This window comes from Oncorhynchus masou, chromosome 10, assembly GCF_036934945.1.
Source record: "Oncorhynchus masou masou isolate Uvic2021 chromosome 10, UVic_Omas_1.1, whole genome shotgun sequence".
In the NCBI taxonomy this organism is placed as follows: domain Eukaryota; kingdom Metazoa; phylum Chordata; class Actinopteri; order Salmoniformes; family Salmonidae; genus Oncorhynchus; species Oncorhynchus masou.
Window position 1 is genome coordinate 43,152,378 of NC_088221.1, and position 21,046 is coordinate 43,173,423.

A 21,046-nucleotide genomic window follows, 5' to 3' on the forward strand; every position below is an offset into this window, starting at 1 on the left:
GATAAAAAAACGTTCCCTTTTCAAACAAGATATTTTGTCACGAAAGATGCTCGACTACGCATATAATTGACAGCTTTGGAAAGAAAACACTCTGACGTTTCCAAAACTGCAAAGATATTATCTGTGAGTGCCACAGAACTTATGCTACAGGTGAAACCAAGATGAAATTTCAAACAGGAAATGGCCCAGATTCTGAAGGCGCTATGTTCCAATGTCTCCTTATATGGCTGTGAATGCGCCAGGAATGAGCCTACACTTTCTGTTGTTTCCCCAAGGTGTCTGCAGCATTGTGACGTATTTGTAGGCATATTATTGGAAGATTGACCATAAGAGACTACATTTACCAGGTGCCCGCTTGGTGTCCTCAGTCGAAATTATTGCGTAATCTCCAGCTGCGTGCATGTTCCCATTTTCTTCGGAGGAGAAACACAACTGCCACGAATGATTTATCATTGAATAGATATGTGAAAAACACCTTGAGGATTGATTCTAAACAACGTTTGCCATGTTTCTGTCGCTATTATGGAGTTAATTTGGAAAAAGGTTTGGCGGTGTAATGACTGAATTTTCGGGGGGTTTTCTTAGCCAAACGTGATGAACAAAACGGAGCGATTTCTCCTACACAAATAATCTTTTTGGAAAAACTGAACATTTGCAATCTAACTGAGAGTCTCCTTATTGAAAACATCCGAAGTTCTTCAAAGGTAAATGATTTTATTTGAATGCTTTTCTTGTTTTTGTGAAAATGTTGCCTGCTGAATGCTAGGCTAATGCTATGCTAGCTATAAATACCTCTTACACAAATGCTTGTGTAGCGATGGCTGAAAAGCATATTTTGAAAATCTGAGATGACAGTGTTGTTAACAAAAGGCTAAGCTTGTGAGTGAATATATTTGCGATTTTCATGAATAGTTAACGTTGCGTTATGCTAATGAGCTTGAGGCTATGATTACGCTCCCGGATACGGGATTGCTCGACGCTAGAGGTTAACAAACAGATCACCGACCATTTTGAATCTCACCGTACCTTCTCCGCTATGCAATCTGGTTTCCGAGCTGGTAATGGATGCACCTCAGCCACGCCCAAGGTCCTAAACGACATCATTACTGCCCTCGATAAGACACAATACTATGTAGCTGTATTCATCGACCTGGCCAAGGCTTTCGACTCTGTCGATCACCACATTCTGATCGGTAGACTCAACAGCCTTGGTTTCTCAAATGACCGCCTCGCCTGGTTCACCAACTACTTTTCAGACAGAGTTCAGTGTGTCAAATCGGAGGGCCTGTTGTCCAGACCTCTGGCAGTCTCTATGGGGATGCCACAGGGTTCAATTCTCGGTCCGACTCTTTTCTCTGTGTACATCAATGATGTTGCTCTTGCTGCTGGTGATTCTGTGATTCACCTCTACACAGACGACACCATTCTGTATACTTCTGGCCCTTCTTTGGACACTGTGTTAAGTAACCCCCAGATGAGCTTCAATGCCATACAACTCTCCGTCCATGGGACGCAAACTGCTCTGAAATGCAAATAAAACTAAAAGCATGCTCTTCAACAGACCACTGCCCGCCCGTCCAGCATCACTACTCTGGACGGTTCTGACTTAGAATATGTGGACATCTACAAATACCTAGGTGTCTGGTTAGACTGTACACTCTCCTTCCAGGCTCACATTAGGCATCTCTAATACAAAATTGCATCTAGAATCGGCTTCCTACTTCGCAACAAAGCATCCTTCACTCCTGCTGCCAAACATACCCTCGTAAAACTGACTATCCTACCGATCCTTGACTTCGGCGATGTCGTTCACAAAATAGCCTCCAACACTCTACTCAGCAAATTGGATGCAGTCTATCACAATGCCATCCATTTTGCCATATACTACCCACCACTGCGACCTGTATACTCTCGTTGGCTGGCCCTCGCTTCATATTTGTTGACAAACCCACTGGCTCCAGGTCATCTATAAGTCTTTGCTATGTAAAGCCCTGCCTCAGCTCACTGATCACTATAGCAGCACCCATTGCACGCACTCCAGCAGGTATATTTCACTGGTCACTCCCAAAGCCTCCTTTGGCCGCATTTCCTTCCAGTTCTCTGCTGCCAATGACTGGAAGGAATTGCAAAAATCACTGAAGCTGGAGACTCATATCCCCCTCACTAACTTTAAACACCAGCTGTCAGTGCAGCTCACAGATCACGGCACCTGTACATAGCTCATCTGTAAATAGCCCATCCAACTACCACATTCCCATATTGGTATTTATAAAAAATAAACAAATTTCAACCCAGTATCTCTACTTGCACATTCATCTTCTCCACATCTATCACTCCAGTGTTTTAGTGCTACATTGTAATAATTTCACCACTATGGCCTATTTATTGCCTTACCTCCCTTGTCTTACCTCATTTGCACACAGTGTATATAGACTTTTTCTACTGTATTATTGACTGTACATTTGTTAATTCCATGTGTAGCTCTGTGTTGTTGTTGTGTCACACTGCTTTGCTTTATCTTGGCCAGGTTGCAGTTGTAAATGAGAACTTGTTCTCAACGAGCCTACCTTGAAACCTCGGATCAGGCTACTTTTTTCAACATTCTGTTAAAAATCACGCAACATTTCAACGTCCTGCTGCTCATGCCAGGAATATAGTATATGCATATGATTAGTATGTGTGCATAGAAAACACTCTGAAGTTTCTAGAACTGGTTCAATGGTGTCTGTGACTATAACAGAACGAGTTCTGTGGTCAAAATCGCCAGAAAACCTGGTCACTAAATCGACGAAGAAAAAATCAATCCGCCAGCCCATGTATTGTCTATTGGAAGGAAAAATAATTAAGGGTGAGATTACAGTTCCTACAGCTTCCACACGATGTCGCCAGTGTTGTGACTTCGATTCAACTAAATCGTTGGTCATCTGAGTAATAGCCACATCCGGTTGTCAAGTCCACAGCTGTAAACAATGGAACCGGAAAAGTTATTTATGTTTCCCAAACTTGTGCTTATTGAATACAGATCGCTCCGTGATCAATTTGATCGTTTATTAACGTTTAGTAATACCTAAAGTTGGATTACAGAAGTAGTTTGAAGTGTTTTGTCAAAGTTTATAGGCAACTTTTTTAATTTAAAAAAATAACGTTGCGTTTAAAAAATGTGTTTTTACTGGATCTGACGGTGTTCATAAATTGACATTTTGGGTACACAAGGACCGATTTAATCGAAAAAAGACCCAATTGTGATGTTTATGGTACATATAGGAGTGCCAACAAAGAATCTCGTCAAAGGTAATGAATGTTTTATATTTTATTTCTGCGTTTTGTGTTGCGCCGGCTACGCTAATTCCTTTGTTTACGTCCCTTCTGGTATTTCGGCGTGTTGCCTGCTATCAGATAATAGCTACTCATGCTTTCGCCGAAAAGCATTTTACAAATCTGACTCGTTGGCTTGATTCACAACGAGTGTAGCTTGAATTGACTACCCTGCATGTGAATTTTAATGAACGTTTGAGTTTTAATGAGTGCTATTAGCATTTGGCGTAGCGCATTTGCATTTATAGTTGGCAGGGGGTGCGGTTACGTCCCGGGTGGGCCAGACAGGTTAAATAAAGGTGATATAAATAAAATAAGTATAAAAATATGCCTTCACAATGCTACAGCCTAGGTTGATATAACGCTTCACCTCATCTCTCTACCTCTACCGGACTAGCTTTGTCTATGGACTCATTTGTCTATGGACTAGCTTTGTCTATGGACTGGCTTTGTCTATGGACTAGCTTTGTCTATGGACTAGCTTTGTCTATGGACTCGTTTGTCTATGGACTAGCTTTGTCTATGGACTGGCTTTGTCTATGGACTAGCTTTGTCTATGGACTGGCTTTGTCTATGGACGAGCTTTGTCTATGGACTAGCTTTGTCTATGGACTGGCTTTGTCTATGGACTAGCTTTGTCTATGGACTGGCTTTGTCTATGGACGAGCTTTGTCTATGGACTAGCTTTGTCTATGGACTAGCTTTGTCTATGGACTAGCTTTGTCTATGGACTTGTTTGTCTATGGACTAGCTTTGTCTATGGACTAGCGTTGTCTATGGACTTGTTTGTCTATGGACTATTTTTGTCTATGGACTCGTTTGTCTATGGACTAGCTTTGTCTATGGACTAGCTTTTTCTATGGACTCGTTTGTCTATGGATTAGCTTTGTCTATGGACTGGCTTTGTCTATGGACTAGCGTTGTCTATGGACTAGCTTTGCCTATGGACTAGCTTTGTCTATGGACTAGCTTTGTCTATGGACTTGTTTGTCTATGGACTATTTTTGTCTATGGACTCGTTTGTCTATGGACTGGCTTTGTCTATGGACTAGCTTTTTCTATGGACTCGTTTGTCTATGGATTAGCTTTGTCTATGGACTAGCTTTGTCTATGGACTAGCGTTGTCTATGGACTAGCTTTGTCTATGGACTCGTTTGTCTATGGACTAGCGTTGTCTATGGACTCATTTGTCTATGGACTAGCTTTGTCTATGAACTAGCGTTGTCTATGGACTAGCTTTTTCTATGGACTAGCTTTTTCTATGGACTAGCTTTGTCTATGGACTAGCTTTGTCTATGGACTAGCTTTGTCTATGGACTAGCTTTGTCTATGAACTAGCGTTGTCTATGGACTAGCTTTTTCTATGGACTAGCTTTTTCTATGGACTAGCTTTGTCTATGGACTAGCTTTGTCTATGGACTAGCTTTTTCTATGGACTCGTTTGTCTATGGATTAGCTTTGTCTATGGACTAGCTTTGTCTATGGACTAGCGTCAAGTGATTATTTCAAATTTTCGTGCCATTGGAACACATGAGTGATTGTTACTGATAATGGGCCTCTTTACACCTATGTGGATATTCCATAATAAATCTGCAGTTTCCAGCTACTATAGTAATTTACAACATTAACAATGTCTACACTGTATTTCTGATTAATTTGATGTTATTTTAATGGACAAAAAAATGTGCTTTTCTTTCAAAAACAAGGACATTTCTAAGTGACCCCAAACTTTTGAACGGTAGTGTATATTATGCAAATGTACGAGCAATCACTTCTGAGTCATTGAATGCCTGCAGTAGCACAGATAAGAGACAACTTTTAATCAGCATACTTTTGTGAGTTCAAGTTTGTACCAACTCATGAAGAACTGTTTTGAATAAGCAACTGTAGTGGAACTAGCTAGTCATTGGAGACAACTTACTGAGTGAGCGTCTGTGTTCAGGTTTGGGTTCCTTTGTGCAGAGGGACTCCGGTGCAGGTCTTGGCAGTGACAGTGTCTTGCTCGGCAACCCATGTCTAGGTAGGTACTCTGTGCTGTTTGCCCTTCGTATGCCAGGCCTATCAGAGGCCTTCCCAGCAGCTCCTTTAGACTAGAACAGAAAGGAGGTTAAAACATTTCAGTCCAAAGGTCACTGGCATCACATCTCTTTATTATCACTCATTATTCATTATAAACTGGGTGGTTCGAGTCCTGAATGTTGATTGGCTGACAGCTCTAATTACGTTGGCAACCAGTTTAATAATAGCAATAAGGCACCTCGGGGGTTTGTGGTATATGGCCAATATACCACGACTAAGGGCTGTATCCAGGCACTCCACGTTGTGTCGTACATAAGGAACTGCCCTTAGCCATATACTGTACCACACTCACTCGTGTATTATTGCTTAAGTATAGCATGTCAATGTGATTATTTGCACTATGTGGAACATAAAATCATACATTTGACCTGGAGTCAATGATTTAGGGAATTGTTTTACTTTCATTTTTTTTGGCATGTTATGACTAAACAATGTTCTGAATGATTTATAGTCATCGTTTCAATGTCCGAAATCATAAAGACTTCAGAAATGTCATAACTTCAGTCTATAAGTCTATAAGAAACAGCAAACTGCTTACCAAATAGTCAGCTGTCCTTTTAATAGCGTCATGCCATTTAGAAATAGTGTGGTAATTGTCAGCCTGGAGAAGGAACTCACTGCCGGAGCTGGTTGTTATCTGGAACAAAGGTTCAAATTGACTTAAATAAAAAGGTACAACAATTAACAGGTCTTTTTCTAATGTATTCCCGTGAAGTGGAGCATAACACAAACCGAATGGCATACGTTCAAATTCGTAATACCCTAAACTAACAATAAGTATTTACATTTGAATTACATTTAAATGACACCCACTTATCCACGTGATTTGTTAAGAATGTGCTCACTCCATCATCAGCAGCCCTTGATACTCATTCCTTTGGTCTGCTGAGAGTCTTATCAGTGACGTGCCTGTTAATGTATCTGTGTCTGTGTGACAACAAGCTCACGTTGTGCATGGTGTGTGTGTGTGTGTGTGTGTGCCACAAGAAGATACAAATGCAGACTGTCTTCTCAGAGGGGAAAACATAATTAGCGTGATACTTGTCATCTTAATATCGGGTCTGTTCTGCATTTCTCCAACAGTGCAGTAACAGCATTTGGCGCTGTCAAGCTGAATAACTGCAATGTTAGTAAAAGTATTTGAGAAACCATGACGACATCAAGTGGTTTTGAACTTAAAAAAAAAAGTTTGCTCATCTTTTGCAACTGATATGGTCAAATGAGCAAATATGGTATCTCATACCATACAAAATGATGAAACTGTTATCTTTGCAGTTATCTTCCTAAATTAACCATTCATGTTCACAATGGAAATATCCTTTAGTGCATATGTTCTCTAAGCTTGTTGATGGCCAAATTTGACGACATGTTTTAAATCGGTCAAAGCGTTTGTCTACAATGGGAGTTTTTGATATTGTACTACAGTATATTTAGTCTTTGGACACATGTGGGTTACTGTTTTTAAACACATTTCATAAATCAAGTCCTGTGAATACATTATTATTTATATTCGTTGCTTACGCACAAAATATGCCCCAAGGCATGCGTGCACCAGTTGTCATGCACAGTTGGCTTTTACCAAAAACGTAACTTTTTTTGTTGTTGTACCAGTACAACCCACAGTTGAGCTCAGCTCAACACTGGTTGGCTAATTATTTATTTTTTTATGAAAGGAGGCCAAATGCCTGCTGGCGTTAATCAATCAACAGTTTATATTATTTTGCTTCAGACAGCATCAGATACATGGGCTACACATACTGAGACAGAGGGGAGCTGTTTCCCTGTCCAGACAGCATCAGATACATGGGCTACACCTACTGAGACAGAGGAGAGCTGTTTCCCTGTTCAGACAGCATCAGATACATGGGCTACACATACTGAGACAGAGGAGAGCTGTTTCCCTGTCCAGACAGCATCAGATACATGGGTTACACATACTGAGACAGAGGAGAGCTGTTTCCCTGTCCAGACAGCATCAGATACATGGGCTACACATACTGAGACAGAGGAGAGCTGTTTCCCTGTTCAGACAGCATCAGATACATGGGCTACACATACTGAGACAGAGGAGAGCTGTTTCCCTGTCCAGACAGCATCAGATACATGGGCTACACATACTGAGACAGAGGAGAGCTGTTTCCCTGTCCAGACAGCATCAGATACATGGGCTACACATACTGAGACAGAGGAGAGCTGTTTCCCTGTCCAGACAGCATCAGATACATGGGCTACACATACTGAGACAGAGGAGAGCTGTTTCCCTGTCCAGACAGCATCAGATACATGGGCTACACATACTGAGACAGAGGGGAGCTGTTTCCCTGTTCAGACAGCATCAGATACATGGGCTACACATACTGAGACAGAGGAGAGCTGTTTCCCTGTTCAGACAGCATCAGATACATGGGCTACACATACTGAGACAGAGGAGAGCTGTTTCCCTGTCCAGACAGCATCAGATACATGGGCTACACATACTGAGACAGAGGGGAGCTGTTTCCCTGTTCAGACAGCATCAGATACATGGGCTACACATACTGAGACAGAGGGGAGCTGTTTCCCTGTTCAGACAGCATCAGATACATGGGCTACACATACTGAGACAGAGGAGAGCTGTTTCCCTGTCCAGACAGCATCAGATACATGGGCTACACATACTGAGACAGAGGAGAGCTGTTTCCCTGTCCAGACAGCATCAGATACATGGGCTACACATACTGAGACAGAGGGGAGCTGTTTCCCTGTTCAGACAGCATCAGATACATGGGCTACACATACTGAGACAGAGGAGAGCTGTTTCCCTGTTCAGACAGCATCAGATACATGGGCTACACATACTGAGACAGAGGAGAGCTGTTTCCCTGTCCAGACATCATCAGATACATGGGCTACACATACTGAGACAGAGGAGAGCTGTTTCCCTCGCTCTGATGATTTCTCAGGTGAGATTTAGCTACTGGCAAATTGACATAAAATTCTGAAAACATATTTGGGGAAGCCTGGCTAGTATCCTAGTATCCTAGTAGACGACAGGGTGTGCGGTTTATACCATACAGTAGAATTGAACAGGCGAACAGAACATAGTTTGCATTGAAGTGTGTAGGATACCTCTGTAAGTAGTGCTACTGTAGTTTTCATCAGAGTAGATCATGTTTCAGAATTTGTGGGTTTAGGTTCGGGAAAAAGTGAATGCAAAACATTATTGCATTTAAACAATCTGTTAAGGTGTCACTGTTTTTGTCTTTCAGAAACAGCAAATGTTCCGGCAAAAGAAAACATTCTGCCAACACCTCCAAAGACATTTGATGAAGTTCCCCATTGCTATTTTCTTTAGAAACTGCCTAGTTCCAATACTTACATAGTATACAGCAAATAAGGTTGTTATTGTCACTTCACACGCACACACACACACACATACACACCCTGAGTACATGCAGTAGGAGCAAATTCAATGGAGTCATTTTTTCAGCTTCTTTACTCTTTCTCAAATCTTAATAATTGTCTGGACCAATATATACATATAAAAATATTATTTAAATTAATCCACACATTAAACAGCATATAAAATAAGCAAATCCAATGTAAGTCAATGGAGATGGCCTGCTTACAACATTCTCCCTCTTTCTCTCTCTCCCTCTCGCACAAGCACACGTGTGAAAAACATAACACAGACATCAATGCATGTGTGTGTGTGTGTGTGTGTGTGTGTGTGTGTGTGTGTGTATGTCTGTGGTATGTGTGTGCAGATAGGTTGTTATTCTACATGGACCTTCAAAGTTTGGGACTATTGTAGGGCTGACTTTTCTGACTTCATTACAAAGCGTCAAGAACTGTTAAGCAGCATTACTTTGGGATGCCAGATAAAATCGGGGAAATGGTTACGGGCCCAATCCTTGTCAGAGTGAGTTTGCCACCCCTCTCTTCTTGGGTTACAAGCATCTGAACAAGCATGTTTGCTCTGGAACAGTGTTTTTCCTGGAGGCGGCTCCACGATGTGTCAGTAATAGCCTCTGCAATCACACTGCTGCATTGTGGGGAATGGGTTACGGAGAGGCTCACTGGTAAATCTGAAAGTTCTTTCAAAACAACCAAACACACAAACCATAGTCTCTGAGCATGTTGTTTTCTGTTCTCTAACGTAACTTATTTGTAATCAGATACACAATACATGTGTTTATATCCTAGAAATAACAGCACTGGTCTGTGGTGTTTTATCACCTCTTCTCCCCATGATAAACAGGATCATAATGGACTTGGATAGGTGGTTTCATAACCTCAGTTTGATGTCTTTGCATGAATGTTGCATTAGTTACAGTCTGTTCCTCTTATAAATGTTATATGGTGGACAACACACTGAGCTCCCTCGCTTTTCCCACATGCAGTGCCTTAGACCGCTGCACCACTTGGGAGCCCCTAAAATACACTATTGTGTTCTCTACTCTCCACCTTTCACGTACAGTGCCTTGCAAAAGTATTCATCCCCTTGGCATTTTTCCTATTATGTTGCATTACAACCTGTAATTGAAATGGATTTTTATTTGGATTTCATGTAATGGACATACAGAAAGTAGTCCAAATTGGTGAAGTGAAATGAAACAATAACTTGTCTCAAGAAATGAAAAATGTAAAAACTGAAAAGTGGTGAGTGTATATGTATATGTAGTCACTCCCTTTGCTATGAAGCCCCTAAATAAGATCTGGTGAAACCAATTACCTTTAGAAGTCATATAATTAGTTAAATAAAGTCCACCTGTGTGCAATCTAAGTGTCACATGATCTGTCACCTGATCTCAGTATATATACACTTGTTCTGAAAAGCCCCAGAGTCTGCCATACCACTAAGTAAGGGGCACCACCAAGCAAGCGACACCATGAAGACCAAGGAGCTCTCCAAACAGGTCAGGGAAGAAGTTGTGGAGAAGTACAGATCAGGGTTGGGTTATAAAAAAATATCAGAAATTTGAACATCCCACGGAGCACCATTAAATCCATTATTAAAAAATTGAAATAATATGGCACCACAACAAACCTGCCAAGAGAGGGCTGACCACCAAAACTCACGGACCATGCAAGGAGGGCATTAAACAGAGAGGCAACAAAGAGACCAAAGATAACCCTGGAGGAGCTGCAAAGCTACACAGCGGAAATTTGAGTATCTGTCTATAGGACCACCTTAAGTCGTACACTCCACAGAGTTGGGCTTTACGGAAGAGTGGCCAGAAAAAGCCATTGCTTAATGAAAAAAATAAGTAAATACTTTTGGTGTTTGCCAAAGGGCATGTGGGAGACTCCCCAAACATATGTAAGAAGGTACTCTGGTCAGATGAGAATAAAATTGAGCTTTTTGGCCATCAAGGAAAAAGCTATGTCTGGTGCAAACCCAACAACTCTCATCACCCCGAGGAAAAACCATCCCCACAGCATGATGCTGCCACCACCATGCTTCACTGTGGGGATGTTTTTCATCGACAGGGACTGGGAAACTGGTCAGAATTGAAGGAATGATGGGTGGTGCTAAATACAGGGAAATTCTTGAGGGAAACCTGTTTGTCTTCCAGAGATTTAAGCTGGGATGGAGGTTCACCATCCAGCAGGACAATGATTCTAAGCATACTGCTAAAGCAACACTCGAGTGGTTTAAGGAGAAACATTTAAATGTCTTGCAATGGCCTTGTCAAAGCCCAGACCTAAATTCAATTGAGAATCTGTACACCAGCAGAACCCAACCAACTTGAAGTAGCTGGAGCAGTTTTGCCTTGAAGAATGGGCAAACATCCCAGTGGCTAGATGTGCCAAGCTTATAGAGACATACCCCAAGAGTCTTGCAGCTGTAATTGCTACAATGTATTGACTTATTAACTTTATTTCTTGTTTGTTTCACAATAAAAAATATTTTGCATCTTCAAAGTGGAAGGCATGTTGTGTAAATCAAATGATACAACCCCCCCAAAATCGATTTTAATTCCAGGTTGTAAGTCAACAAAATAGGAAAAATGCCAAGAGGGGGTGAATACTTTCGCAAGCCACTATAAATCATTGATTTCGTAGGGAGATTTGGACAGATTTTTTGAATTATGTGCATGGATGTCAAATTAAAATCCTAGGCCTAAAAGCCTAGGCCTTGAAAGAGGAAACCAATATTAGTGAACGTTTACTAACTGGTCCCTCCAACTTGTAATCTCTGATGAAGTCCAATGAGTCCATATCATGGTGGCGCTAGCCTACAATCCTCTTCGTATTGGGGTTTAAGACTCAGGATTTAATGTGTAGTCTGTGGGATCCTCATACAGAAAAGCATCCTGAACATTATGTCCTTTTCTTCTGTCATCTTAGAAACGGAAGCCTTCTATTGAAATGTCTGGCTTACGCCAAAGTCTATCTGACTTCCTGATAAAACAGACTCTTCCCTCTGAAGTTTAATCAAAAAGGGAGAGCAAACTGGTTAAAAATATATCAAACACATGTATTTTTTTTAGGAGCTGCACGGTCAAAGATGCATGAAAGATTATCTGAAGCAGTGAGGAGACATGACGGCAGACGCTCCCTGTCTATTCCTTCTGTTCATGAAAAATGGAGATAAGCTCCTTTAACTAAAACAGGGCCCTGTCCAGCCTCCATGTTCACACGTCAGCTGTCCTAATCTGAGACGACACAAAGGTACAGTAGGGCACCACCTCTCTGTCATCAGGCTCATATTGAGCTGTAGGTTCGCTGGGATGCAAACTAATTAATATGCCTTGATATTATTCTACTCCTGACGTGCGCCGGGGCTCCTGAACTAAGGGTTTGGAGATTTTAATTATCATGGTCTTTTTATTGTCAGGCAAATATTTTAGAGGAGATGCTAATCTACATGAAAGTAGATTCCCCAACAGCTCCTTATATCAATGTGCCAGCTAGAGAACACTACAGACAGTGTTGGAGGTGCAGGCTAGAGAACACTACAGACAGTGTTGGAGGTGCCGGCTAGAGAACACTACAGACAGTGTTGGAGGTGCAGGCTAGAGAACACTACAGACAGTGTTGGAGGTGCCGGCTAGAGAACACTACAGACAATGTTGCAGGTGCAGGCTAGAGAACACTACAGACAGTGTTGGAGGTGCAGGCTAGAGAACACTACAGACAGTGTTGGTAGGTGCAGGATAGAGAACACTACAGACAGTGTTGGAGGTGCAGGCTAGAGAACACTACAGACAGTGTTGGAGGTGCAGGCTAGAGAACACTACAGACAGTGTTGGAGGTGCAGGCTAGAGAACACTACAGACAGTGTTGGAGGTGTCGGCTAGAGAACACTACAGACAGTGTTGGAGGTGCAGGCTAGAGAACACTACAGACAGTGTTGGAGGTGCAGGCTAGAGAACACTACAGACAGTGTTGGAGGTGCAGGCTAGAGAACACTACAGACAGTGTTGGAGGTGTCGGCTAGAGAACACTACTGACAGTGTTGGAGGTGCAGGCTAGAGAACACTACTGACAGTGTTGGAGGTGCAGGCTAGAGAACACTACTGACAGTGTTGGAGGTGCAGGCTAGAGAACACTACAGACAGTGTTGGAGGTGCAGGCTAGAGAACACTACTGACAGTGTTGGAGGTGCCGGCTAGAGAACACTACTGACAGTGTTGGAGGTGCAGGCTAGAGAACACTACAGACAGTGTTGGAGGTGCCGGCTAGAGAACACTACAGACAATGTTGCAGGTGCAGGCTAGAGAACACTACTGACAGTGTTGGAGGTGCAGGCTAGAGAACACTACAGATAGTGTTGGAGGTGCAGGCTAGAGAACACTACAGACAGTGTTGGAGGTGCCAGCTAAAGAACACTACAGAGAGTGTTGGAGGTGCAGGCTAGAGAACACTACTGACAGTGTTGGAGGTGCAGGCTAGAGAACACTACAGACAGTGTTGGAGGTGCCAGCTAGAGAACACTTCTGACAGTGTTGGAGGTGCCGGCTAGAGAACACTACAGACAGTGTTGGAGGTGCCGGCTAGAGAACACTACAGACAGTGTTGGAGGTGCAGGCAAGAGAACACTACAGACAGTGTTGGAGGTGCCGGCTAGAGAACACTACAGACAGTGTTGGAGGTGCAGGCTAGAGAACACTACTGACAGTGTTGGAGGTGCAGGCTAGAGAACACTACAGACAGTGTTGGAGGTGCAGGCTAGAGAACACTACTGACAGTGTTGGAGGTGCAGGCTAGAGAACACTACTGACAGTGTTGGAGGTGCAGGCTAGAGAACACTACAGACAGTGTTGGAGGTGCAGGCTAGAGAACCCAACTGACAGTGTTGGAGGTGCCAGCTAGAGAACACTACAGACAGTGTTGGAGGTGCTGGCTAGAGAACACTACAGACAGTTTTGGAGGTGCCGGCTAGAGAACACTACAGACAGTGTTGGAGGTGCAGGCTAGAGAACACTACAGACAGTGTTGGAGGTGCAGGCTAGAGAACACTACAGACAGTGTTGGAGGTGCAGGCTAGAGAACACTACAGACAGTGTTGGAGGTGCAGGCTAGAGAACACTACAGACAGTGTTGGAGGTGCAGGCTAGAGAACACTACAGACAGTGTTGGAGGTGCAGGCTAGAGAACACTACTGACAGTGTTGGAGGTGCAGGCTAGAGAACACTACTGACAGTGTTGGAGGTGGAGACAGTGTTGTGCAGGCTAGAGAACACTACAGACAGTGTTGGAGGTGCAGGCTAGAGAACACTACAGACAGTGTTGGAGGTGCAGGCTAGAGAACACTACTGACAGTGTTGGAGGTGCCGGCTAGAGAACACTACTGACAGTGTTGGAGGTGCAGGCTAGAGAACACTACAGACAGTGTTGGAGGTGCCGGCTAGAGAACACTACAGACAATGTTGGAGGTGCAGGCTAGAGAACACTACAGACAGTGTTGGAGGTGCAGGCTAGAGAACACTACAGACAGTGTTGGAGGTGCAGGCTAGAGAACACTACAGACAGTGTTGGAGGTGCAGGAACACTACAGAGAGTGTTGGAGGTGCACTACACTACAGACAGTGTTGGAGGTGCAGGCTAGAGAACACTACAGACAGTGTTGGAGGTGCAGGAGAACACTACTGACAGTGTTGGAGGTGCCGGCTAGAGAACACTACAGACAGTGTTGGAGGTGCAAGAACACTACAGACAGTGTTGGAGGTGCAGGCTAGAGAACACTACAGACAGTGTTGGAGGTGCAGGCTAGAGAACACTACAGACAGTGTTGGAGGTGCAGTGAGAACACTACAGACAGTGTTGGAGGTGCAGGCTAGAGAACACTACAGACAGTGTTGGAGGTGCAGGCTAGAGAACACTACAGACAGTGTTGGAGGTGCAGGCTAGAGAACACTACAGACAGTGTTGGAGGTGCAGGCAGACAGTGTTGGAGGTGCAGGCTAGAGAACACAGTACAGACAGACAGTGTTGGAGGTGCAGGAACACTACAGACAGTGTTGGAGGTGCAGGCTAGAGAACACTACAGACAGTGTTGGAGGTGCAGGCTAGAGAACACTACAGACAGTGCTAGAGAACACTACAGACAGTGTTGGAGGTGCAGGCTAGAGAACACTACAGACAGTGTTGGAGGTGCAGGCTAGAGAACACTACAGACAGTGACAGTTTGGAGGTGCAGGCTAGAGAACACTACAGACAGTGTTGGAGGTGCAGGCTAGAGAACACTACAGACAGTGTTGGAGGTGCAGGCTAGAGAACACTACAGACAGTGTTGGAGGTGCAGGCTAGAGAACACTACAGACAGTGTTGGAGGTGCAGGCTAGAGAACACTACAGACAGTGTTGGAGGTGCAGTGGCTAGAGAAACACTACTGACAGTGTTGGAGGTGCAGGCTAGAGAACACTACAGACAGTGTTGGAGGTGCAGGCTAGAGAACACTACAGACAGTGTTGGAGGTGCAGGCTAGAGAACACTACAGACAGTGTTGGAGGTGCCGGCTAGAGAACACTACAGACAGTGTACAGACAGTGTTGAGGTGCCGGCTAGAGAACACTACAGACAGTGTTGGAGGTGCAGGCTAGAGAACACTACAGACAGTGTTGGAGAGAACACTACAGACAGTGTTGGAGGTGCAGGCTGAGAACACTACAGACAGTGTTGGAGGTGCAGGCTAGAGAACACTACAGACAGTGTTGGAGGTGCAGGCTAGAGAACACAGTGTTGGAGGTGCAGACAGTGTTGGAGGTGCCGGCTAGAGAACACTACAGACAGTGTTGGAGGTGCAGGCAGAGAACACTACAGACAGTGTTGGAGGTGCAGGCTAGAGAACACTACAGACAGTGTTGGAGGTGCAGGCTAGAGAACACTACAGACAGTGTTGGAGGTGCAGGCTAGAGAACACTACAGACAGTGTTGGAGAGTGACAGTGTTGGAGGTGCTAGAGAACACTACAGACAGTGTTGGAGGTGCAGGCTAGAGAACACTACACAGACAGTGAGAACACTTGGAGGTGCAGGCTAGAGAACACTACAGACAGTGTTGGAGGTGCAGGCTAGAGAACACTACAGACAGTGTTGGAGGTGCAGGCTAGAGAACACTACAGACAGTGTTGGAGGTGCCGGCTAGAGAACACTACAGACAGTGTTGGAGGTGCAGGCTAGAGAACACTACAGACAGTGTTGGAGGTGCAGGCTAGAGAACACTACAGACAGTGTTGGAGGTGCACTACAGACAGTGTTGGAGGTGCCGGCTAGAGAACACTACAGACAGTGTTGGAGGTGCAGGCTAGAGAACACTACAGACAGTGTTGGAGGTGCCGGCTAGAGAACACTACAGACAGTGTTGGAGGTGCAGGCTAGAGAACACTACAGACAGTGTTGGAGGTGCCGGCTAGAGAACACTACAGACAGTGTTGGAGGTGCAGGCTAGAGAACACTACAGACAGTGTTGGAGGTGCAGGCTAATGAAACATTTAGGTCTCCACAGTCAAACAAAACCATTGGCAAACATATTCATTGGTAAATAACAGACTACGGCAAATAAAACATGAATTGTATAGTTTATGTCCGCCAAATATCAATGATCTTCATAACAAACAGAGCAATAGTTTAATTTGACTGCATGACTGTTGTTAAAATGTGAGGTATTATAGTAGATAATCAGTTTTGACAATGCAATGGAAAACTGAGCCAATGATGTTCATATCACAGTACAATAAATGCATATAAAGGGTATGACTTCTATTCAGAGAATATATTGTATATAGAATATATTCAGCTCCTTGTAACCATACAAAACAAGTCATAGCTTTCCTGTGTATTTTGACTTAAGTGAAATGTAGCGCAATGTCATGTTTTACTTTTAGAAATGAAAAAGAATAGGAAATACATGTTTATTTTTGATCACATTTCTTAATAAAGAGGGTGTTGAATGTCTGGGCTTTCTTTCGACTGGAGCCATTAATATTTAAATATGTACAGCGGAGGAGAGAGGAGACTGCCATTTGTGCCTTTACATTTGCATGTGGCTCTTAAATTAAACATTAATTATGGCTCCTCATAAAGGAACAATGCAACTTTGAAGCATTCTATTTTGCCAAGTTAATTATTTCCAATTTGCAACAAAATATTTGCAGATGTGTCAAAACTGCAAACGATATAGTTCACAGAAAGATACGTTCTTACAATAACAGAGGAAATGGTGTGAAATAAAAGAATCTCTGTGTTGGTACTTCTTCTTCAGGTCTGGCCTGAGCAGAATGTTAATGCCGTAATGTACTGAGTTAGTGAAGGCCAAGGTGAAAGTTGTGATGAGGATGTTCCATCATTTGCTAGAAATTGTAATTAATCCCCACAATTCATCACCCACAAATGGCTCTGTTCACTTCTCTTTGCTCCATGACCCGAACTTATTGCGATGCTTCATCTCTCCACAAAGGAAAGGTATGACGTTGTGTGATGTATATCTGGCTAGAATTAAGTCCTATGGTTTAACTGAACTGACGTTTATTTCTAAATTGAATCTCCAAGGCAATCTGCTGTTGGAGGTTTAAATCCTTCCACCGTTCTGGCGGTTAACACACACTATACTTTCACTGTTTCTCTGAAAAAACTAATTAATGCCCACTTCAATGTAAGCAGCTTTGAGGATGAAGGGCCACACCACAAGAGAACTCCCAGAGAGAAACTGTCATTTCAACAGATGAAGTCCCCAGAGACTCACTTCAAAGGGACCATTACGAAGGTAACTTACAACAGCACAGTCACCTAAAAGCAATGCTGATGGAATACTTTTATTTAATTTATTTAACTAGGTATGTCAGTTAGGAACAAATTCTTATTGACAATGATAAAGGGGCCTACCCCGGCCAAACCTTCTCCTAACACGGACGTCGCTGGATCAATTGTGTACCACCCTATAGGACTTCCGACCCCGGCCAGTTGTGATACAGCTGGGGTGGGGTGGGGGGGGGGACCAGATGATGGACTGACATGGTGAACCTGACCATGTCTTGTAGGGGTCAAGACTCAGATGACAGCTAGTGTTTCGATGTTAATCTGGGACTGTTGTGATTCTGTTGTCATAAAGTATCTGTGTTTAAGGGTTACAGGGACAAATCTTTCTAAGGCTGTCATCATTTTCATTTATTTTATTTACGTGGTTTTGTGGGTAAAATGTTTCAGGGATGAATAAAAATCAAGAGACTAGATATACAGATCGCAGTACCACTTCACTTCAGAGCTCAGCATAACAGGGTAATAACATGGTTACAAAGGGGTAGATGCAACTGCCCTTTTATTCTGAGCTGGAAAGTCATCCAAGTGCTATCCGTACCTTTAAGAAGACAGAAGAGTTCTACCAGAACACGGAGGGACAAACCGACATGCCTTCATCTCATAGCAAAACAAAATAAAAGCCTATTATTTGAATAGATTGATGTACAATAATACCACTTCCCTACTTAAAGCCTTAGAGAGTTAGCCATCCTCCTAGACCATTAACCATAACACTAATCACAAAGTCACTCCCAAGCATGTCAACCCCTGTGCAGTGTGTGAAACGCTGCTTACTGTATGATAACACCGTTCAACTGCTCCAGACTCCTGCAGCTCTGACACCGCGGAGACATGCATCGCTACAATATGGTGAATGTCTTAGTGGGAAAGTCTCCGCCCTCCAGCCGGAAGCACAAGAGAACAAGAGGGAGGTGGATGAAGGAATATGAGAGGTGAATGAAATGGTCCGGATATTGCTATTTTTCCCCGACTAACTTTCCCATTAACATTCTAGTATAGGCTGTATTTTTGACTAGTTGTTGGCTGATGCCCACTATCAGCAACACTATGGAAGGTAGGAGCTTCCTATTGAGTTTAACCACAGGTCATAGGTCCTAGACCTCACTGAAGTAGTGTTGGCTAGTAGAAGCACAGTCTGTGCCTGAGAGGATCTCTCTATCTGTGTGTGATGCGATGTCCATTTTGGGAGTGAGCCACTCCTATTCACAACCGAGGAAATCGAGGCTGGTCATCTGGAAGCAATCAGGCACTGTGAGCTTAAAACAGAAGGGTATTAAACTAGTCAGGTCAGCAGATTTGTAGGATTACATCCCCGGATCAGCGGACCAGTAGACACCGGACTACTACTACTAAAAATACTACAAACTACAACCTGCTCTGAACATCTACTGCGCTGATCTTTCACTTTTTTAAAGTAGTGAATATATTCATTGATCCGTGTAATCAATTCAGCTATTCTTATCTACTCCACATACATCTCCTTCACCTCAGGGTTGTTGTTTGGTCTTTCTGTGTCGGTGTAACAAGAGTCAAGACAGTTGTCAATCTGACTGAACTCTAGAAAGGTTGAGGCTCATTCAGAAAACCAAAGATCATAAATTGTGCTAACCTCAACGCAGTCATCCACCCTCTTCCTCACAGTATGATTCACCTTCGACACTCAGAAGGATGCTTCATACTTCTCGGACGTGATTACGAGTCTTTCGCGATAATATTAAACTTTCCTGTTGATTAGTCAAGATAAGCAATGTTTTTTGGGGTGGTGGCAGGTTAAAGCTCCTCCACTGAAATGGACTCATTATTTTCTAGCCCCGGGCTCTATTTCATCCTCCCAGTTGTTTCTGTCCTCTCTCCATGGATGATTTTGGAGTTTGTTTTTCCACATTATGACTATGAGAACCATGTTTGTCAGACAAGATAGGGTACAGGAGGCTCATAGCGAGAGTCGCCCAAACCTCCAAAGAATCAATTAGTAATGAGAGAAGGATGCTGCTGTTGACGACTCCGTAGAAGCGGCCCGTGGATAAAACAGACGCCTTTGACACTACCCTACTGTTTGTCTCTCTACTAGAGGAGTTGATGCAATTTTGGACTTTTGTTATTTGCTTTTAAGTCACTCAAGCCAGACTCAAACACTTAGATATGCAGAAAAGCATGAAAAATGCATGACCACTTATTCAAAGTTGTGCTCCTTTTTATTTGTTGAGCAACGTCAGAGATATGTCTGGCTTTATTAGCCTCGCGGGAGACACTTTGAGTTGGTAGTCCTTTTCAAACAGACTGTCTGCTTTCATCAATGCTGACGATAGTTATTAAAAAAAATATGGGTTGAAATTCTTATCAATTGCTTATAAAGACAGTGTGCAGCTATTTCCATTCTTAGTCTCCAGACATTTTGAAAGATTATTTTCAGTATGACACCACTCAAGAATTCACATAAGTTAGCTCAACACTCCAGTTTAGAATACAGAGCTCATTGTATCTGGCTTTGATCGTACAGTGTCAGCCTGATAGGTGGTCTGGTTTGGGGTTCCCCAAGCTTTTTCTGTTCCCTCGTACATCTCTGCCTCTTCAAATGGTTTGGTTTTTGTCACTGTACAAAGAGTGAAGTTTAAAACAATCTTTGTTCTTCAGCGAACGCAGTACAAAAAAAAAAACGTATGCACTACCTACTGTAAGTCCCTCTGGATAAGAGAGTCTGCTAAATGACTAAACAAAACAACCTTTGTTTATATTTGTACGATATTTGGATCATTCTGCTATCATTCGTATCATACGGCGCCTTTGTGACGAACAATGACTCATAATGCAGTCTGATCTCATAACGCAGTCTGGTCTCATAATGCAGTCTGATCTCATAATGCAGTCTGATCTCATAATGCAGTCTGATCTCATAATGCAGTCTGGTCTCATAATGCAGTCTGATCTGATATTGCAGTCTGATCTCATAATGCAGTCTGGTCTCATAATGCAGTCTGATCTCATAATGCAGTCTGGTCTCAATGCAGTCTGGTCTCATAATGCAGTCTGATCTCATAATGCAGTCTGATCTCATAATGCAGTCTGGTCTCATAATGCATTCTGGTCTCATAATGCAGTCTGGTCTCATAATGCAGTCTGATCTCATAATGCAGCCTGATCTGATATCTCATGCAGTCTGATCTCATAATGCAGTCTGATCTCAAATGCAGTCTGATCTCATAATGCAGTCTGATCTCATAATGCAGTCTGATCTCATAATGCAGTCTGATCTCATAATGCAGTCTGATCTCATAATGTAATGCAGTCTGATCTCATAATGCAGTCTGATCTCATAATGCAGTCTGATCTCATAATGCAGTCTGATATAATGCAGTCTGATCTCATAATGCAGTCTGATCTGATAATGCAGTCTGATCTCATAATGC

The 21,046-nt window shown here is 43.1% G+C and overlaps 1 pseudogene; it reads right to left on the reverse strand.

Annotated features, from left to right (window-relative positions):
• The window catches only part of LOC135547656 (rho GTPase-activating protein 15-like), an 82,617-nt pseudogene that overhangs the window by 41,667 nt on the left and 19,904 nt on the right, over positions 1–21,046 (reverse strand).